Source organism: Aythya marila (genome assembly GCF_965140915.1).
Source record: "Aythya marila genome assembly, chromosome: 3".
NCBI classification, from domain to species: domain Eukaryota; kingdom Metazoa; phylum Chordata; class Aves; order Anseriformes; family Anatidae; genus Aythya; species Aythya marila.
Window position 1 is genome coordinate 51,735,489 of NC_139044.1, and position 6,106 is coordinate 51,741,594.

Below are 6,106 nucleotides of genomic sequence, written 5' to 3' on the forward strand. Positions count from 1 at the left end.
ATCAAGGATCACGTTGCTATTTTTGAAGTAATAAGAGGTTGGTTTTGATTCTCATTCAGAAAGCAGCTCTTATCCCTGGAGGTATTTACAAGATGTGTAGATGTGGCACTAAGGGACATGGTTTGGTGATGGACTATGTAGTCATGTTGATGGCTGGACTTGATGATCCTGAAGGCCTTTTCAACTTAGATGATTCTATGATTCTTTTCAAAAGGCTGTCATGGCCTGAGCTTTTATATTCACAGTGAGATACAGAAAGAATTTTGCCTATTAATTAGTCTGAACTCTTCAAAGACTTTAGATCCCAGAGATCCTAAGGAAAAAAAAATCAGCTGAGCCCATTTCCAAGCTCTATATGCTTAAATCAGATTTAATCTCACAGAAGAAACCACACACAAATCACTGGCTGGTGGAGCAGCAAACTTCAGACAGTTTACTTGTGCTACATGATTTTATTTTTCAAACAGACTGCTAACATCCAGTTCTAGGGAGTGACCAAGTGTTAGCTGTGAGTGAATTGTCCAAGAAGTGCTGGGGTTTTGAACTAAGCATTATTGTGAGAACTGGCTGCTTTTCTGCAGACCAGCCAGAGAAAGCTGGTCTTTCTTTCAGCTTCTTTCTCCAGGAGGGAAAAGGGTAAAAGTTTAACACCCCTTGGCAACCTGTCAGGTGGTGGCACTGCAGCCCGAGAAAAACAATTTGCTGATTAACTGGTGTCATAGGTTGTGAAATAAATATTTAGGCACAGGGTAAAAGTAGAGAGCAAGAAGTCTTAGATCAGTGATTGGGAGACTATTTTTTTTTTTTCTAGTTCTAGAGTGAAGGGTGAAAATACATTTGTCAGGTTCCTTGAGGTGGTGCTTTAAGCTGTGTGCTTGGGATCACTTTTTGAAAGGCTGCCTCAAAATGGGAAGGAGATCTGTACCCTGGGTGTCTCCAAATGTGATTTTCCAGCCTTGGGGACCCTGTGGAGCAAGCTGACCTGACCACCCAGATATCTCAACCTCTCCAGATACCAAGGCATTTCACACCATCTGGCCCTCTAAAAAAGGCACCCACCTTGCCTGACTGCCTCTGAGGTTTACCGGTCAGTATGTGTTGATCTAGACCATGTGTGTGGTAATGGCTAACTTTTGATTTCCATCTCAACTCTGCAAGCAACAAATGTTGGAGCAATGCAGAGGGAAATACTGGAACAAACATCATCCTTAACACAGCTGAACCAGAGTCATGAACACAGCTGAACCAGAGTCATGGTGACAAGTAATGTTTGGCCACTGGTGTTGCTGATCAGAAGAAAGGGTCTTATTTGGAGGCATTTCCAGGGTGGCTAATCCACAGCCCAAGTGGAACTGTGAACTGGAAGGCAGCCCCTGCAAAGGAGAAAAGTTGGAGGATGACTGGAGCTAAAAATGGTCAGACCCACCCAAGGAGGAGAAGAGGCTGTGGGTGCCCTCTGTGGTGAGGGCAGGACTTCAGCGTGGTGATGGATTTCCTTGGGAGACTAGGGGGAGACTGAAGAAGATGAAGCTATCATTCAAAGCATTTAAGGAAGAAGAAGAAAAAAACCCTTTGAACATTGCTGTTTATAATTACATAGGAATTGAAAGCTTCCTTCACTTTCATAGCTAGAAACCGCTTCCCTAGATGAAGTTTTTAGAGGCTCAGATGTAATCAGCTAAGGAACTCTTCAAACAAGCTAGCCGTGTTTTGATTTGGCGCAAATAAGAAGCGAAGTAATAGAAATAGCTATTCCAAGAATAGCTAGGGCTTTGAAATGCTGATTTCAAATGCTGCATGCTGCCATTTGGCTGTCCCATCATGATAATTTGGAATGAAAGACAATTTCCCTCTCTGTAAGCACACACACAAATATATAAACAAATGGAAATAAAAAGCCACCTCTGAAAAATAGGGTTTTTCTATTTTTATTCTTCCCCTCCTTATTATACTTTCCATGTATTTCTTCTTCACATCAAAATGACAGTAGCAGTGTTTCTTACGTCAGCTCCAAAGGATATCCAGTTATCATTTCTCTACCACTAACAGTTACCTGACTTCACATCACCATTTGAAGTCTGCTCATGTAGGGCGCTGCTATGAATTCACTGTAAACACTCCTCCCGTGTTGTGAGCTGATGAGGAGGGATCAGGGATGATGGCTGGCTGTGTTGCACTCAGAAGCACAGGCAGAGCACGTACAGGTGTACCAGTGTCAGCATGGGCCCGGGGAATAAGGCTGGAGAGCTGCAGCTGCAGGGGTGCCCGCATGGGGAGCTGCTTGAGTATGCACCTGGACTATTAGATAAGCTCAAGACTTTGGCATCATGATGATTACATTCATGGTGATTATACAGCTCTGATGACAGGGCTGGTTGAGGTCTATATCCATGCTCATATCTATCCCTGAATTTGTGTATCTATCTATGTATTTGTTTATGTATTTATCTGTATTTTTTTTATCTCTACCATTGGGGCAAATACCTTTTAAGGTCTATGTTGCCTGCAGACCCTTGGTGGCTTTTCATGTAAGCTTAGTGATGTTTTCAGGATTCATGTTTAGAGACCTGAAAGTTTTTGTGGATTCATACAAACTCACGTCTGTGGCTTTGCTCCAATGAGTAATGTCATTAGTGTCTGTCACATTCCTGCTATGGGTAAACTCAGTCCTACGTGCTCATTGTGGTAGCAGTTCTACAGCAGTAGCAAATTGCACTGGTAAATTCTGGTATGAATCTGAGAGTAAGTTAGTCTCTGAGTTAAAATTTAAGTTACTTTTTGAAATCACAAATATTTTTAGTACCACTGTTGTCCTCTTGGGTATGAGTAATGGTTTATCTGGTACCACAGATCCTAATAAATGGATTAGTTTATTTAGAAAGATATTAATGAATAATGTTGCCTACTGCTAGGTTATTTTTCCTGTCCTGTAATGCATAAATAGAGTGAGCTTGCAACTGAAGGGCGGTACACTGAGGACAAATGAAAAGAATTACTCTATTGAATTGTGCATTGTTGTCTCGTGCTTTCATTGCTATGGGATGTAATTGTATTAGCTGCTGTACTCTTAGATTTCAAAAGGCTAGTTCATAAGCAGTAATAACATTTGTGGCAATCTGAGCTAAGTTAATGAAAAAGATAATCAAATCTAATGCTACAGGGTATGATATCTGATATCTTTAGGGGTCATGAAGAGATCATGCAGCTGACTCGGGGGAAGGGAAGGAGGCAGTTGTGTGCGTGTGGAGTGCAGAGGAGGCAAGAGATGGCAGAAGAGTGAGGGTCACCTTGCTCAGAAGCAATGTGTGCTGGTCACTGGTGGAGGCAGGAGGGCATGCACTAGATATAGCACAGGGATGAAGAAGCTCATCAGGCTCATGATATTTTTAGTAATGCCAATACCTGGTGATGTATAAGTTTCAATTGATCTCAGACATTTGTCTCTGTGTGTTGATTGGGAAATTGGATTACGTGTTTCATGTGCACTTTTGCCTTGCCCATAACAGGTACATACTGAGCTGGTAGCTGATCATTGGTTGCCTTTGAATAGGGTTTTTTTGGTTGTTTTTCAGTAAACACCAACACTGATCTGAAATTAGCTTGTATGCTTGAAGACAACAGAAAATTTTATTCCCCGTTAGCATTTTTTTTTTTCTGCTATAGCTCATGTCTGTCCGTGGCCAAAGAAAGGTAGAAATGAGGACAAATGAGATGGCTGAGATGCATGAAGTGGTCCCTCCTTCCATATATCTTTCCAAGTTAAAGCTCTCCAAAAAAGTACTGTTAGGAAAACACAGGTAGGAGAGACCATGGGAGCAGATGGTTTTGGTTCTGCCTGGCTGTTCTCAGTCTCTTTCCCTTCTGCCTCTGTGCCTTTCATATAGCCTGCATTCACCCCATACAGGTAACACATTCATTGATAATTTGAGCATTTGGAGAGTCTCCTATCATTTACATCTTTTGTCTGTGTTAGGTGGACATATTCATAAAGGAATTCAGCCAGAGTCTTGTCCAAGCCTAGCCATGAGGTGATCCCATAACAGTGCCTTAAGACTCCCTGGAGCATGATGGGAAGGGTGCACCAATGTCACAGTGATCATGGGAAGTACTGAGGAGAAATATCCAAAGCAGAGATCAGAGCTCAGGGCTGGGTGCTGATAGGTGGCTTTGCTGCCACTCAGTGCACCTCCAGGAGGAGGGTGAAACAGCAGATGTAGTCAGTCAGTCCCACAGCACTCACAAGTGGAGTCACACCAGCTTAGGGCAGAGATAACACACTGCGCTGTGCCATCATACACGAATATTGTTTCAGCCCATGTATGACATCTGCAAAGCAACACATAGTTGCTTTGAAAAAAAAAAAAAGCCGTATTTGGTATTTGAATGCATTTATTTATCCAGAATGACAACTAAGCACAGAATAGGAAATACATATAAAAAAAAAAAAAAAAAAAAAAAAGCTTTTGGTCCAAAAGCTTTTAGTATGATGGTTTGTATCTTTTAAGAGTGTTTATATGGATTTCATGCAATAATACTTGAGTACTTTGGTGTCTGCAATAGCTGTATGTCTATTTAAAAATTCTATCTTCTTTCCAACCTTTCAGAAAAGCTTCATTAATTCTTAGGAGTAGGGGTATTTGTGGTGTATCTCCTTAGTTTTTTTGCAACTCAAAAAAAAAAAATCCATCTGCTAGGCTTCAGGGCTTACAATAGAACAGAAGAGATAATCATAATAAATTTGCTTGAAGTTGTAATGATAATAATCATTATACTTATATAAAGCTTGGATTGAAGAAAATCCAACAGTGCATTTAGGAAAAATGATGAAAATCTACTATATAAAAATTGACTGTTTCCACCCACCCCTTCCCACAGTTCCTCAGAGCATCTCCGTGTTTATATTTTGAATGTCTGCAGCACAGAGTTATTGAAACTCAATCAAATTTTAATAAAACATGGTATTGTGGGATTTCTGTAGGGCTAAAGTTCAAATTAACGGCCTTGAATATATAACAGAAAATGCAGACTTTGCCTAAGTTAATACTAAAGGGACTTTTATTTAGCTTTCTTTTTCTTCTCTGCTCTGCAAGAGGAAAAATAATACCTCATCACTTCTAAGAAAGTCAAAGTTATTCCAGACAAGTGAGAGATTATAGTTTCCAGCATTGCAAATAGAGGTAGTTATTTTAAACAATAATATTCAGCCTTCTGTGTTGCTTCCCTCTCTCTTTCAACGTGGACCTGTCTCTCTGCAGGATGGATTCTCAGCTGCAAAGCATCCAGATACTAATTTATATGTATGCGAATATTCAAGGTTAACAAGAATATGTTCCCTGTGGGAGAGACACAGTCGGTGCCATTCAGCCTGCATTCCTCTTTCCTGCCCTGCTGTACAGGAGGCTGTTGAAAATGTGTATGATGAAACTGTAGGTCCCTTGCTACTCACATGAACAAATTTGATGTTTCTAATTGGGATTAGATGAAGTATCTCTCTCCTTGACTGGATGGCTGACAGGCAGGACAAATGAATTTAAATATCTGCTCTAAATCAAGGAGATAGAGGATAAATTAAACTTTTTTTTTTTTTTTTTTTTTTTTTTCCTCCCCACATTTCTATTCTTGTACAGTGCAAATTTTTATTTATTTATTTAACAGGCAACCAAGGATCAGTGATCCAAGCCTGTAACCCAGGTCACACCTGTATAGAGAAAGCAGAAGAAAAAATTCACAGCTTTTATTTTCAAGCAGGTTACCCTCTTAATCAGAGGCAGGTGACTGTCTTTTGCCCATTTTGCTGGATTAGATAGCATGACCTTTGCATGTCTTCCTTATTTGATTTCTGACATATTTTTACACACATCTAGCTAGTTCTAAGGGGCACCCTTCTTACCCAGATCCCATACATTGCCTGGAAGGACCACAAGCTGTCTTGGACATAGGGACTGCTTGATGGACATGCTGAAACAACGTGGATGTAGTTATTGTGTTTCTGAGCTGGGAAAGCCCACAGCTTTGGTGCTGCTGTGTTGTTTCAGTTCCCAAGCAGCTGACTGAGGAAAAAAAAAAAAAAGGGTTAAAGTCCTGAGACATTGGCCATTCTTGGATT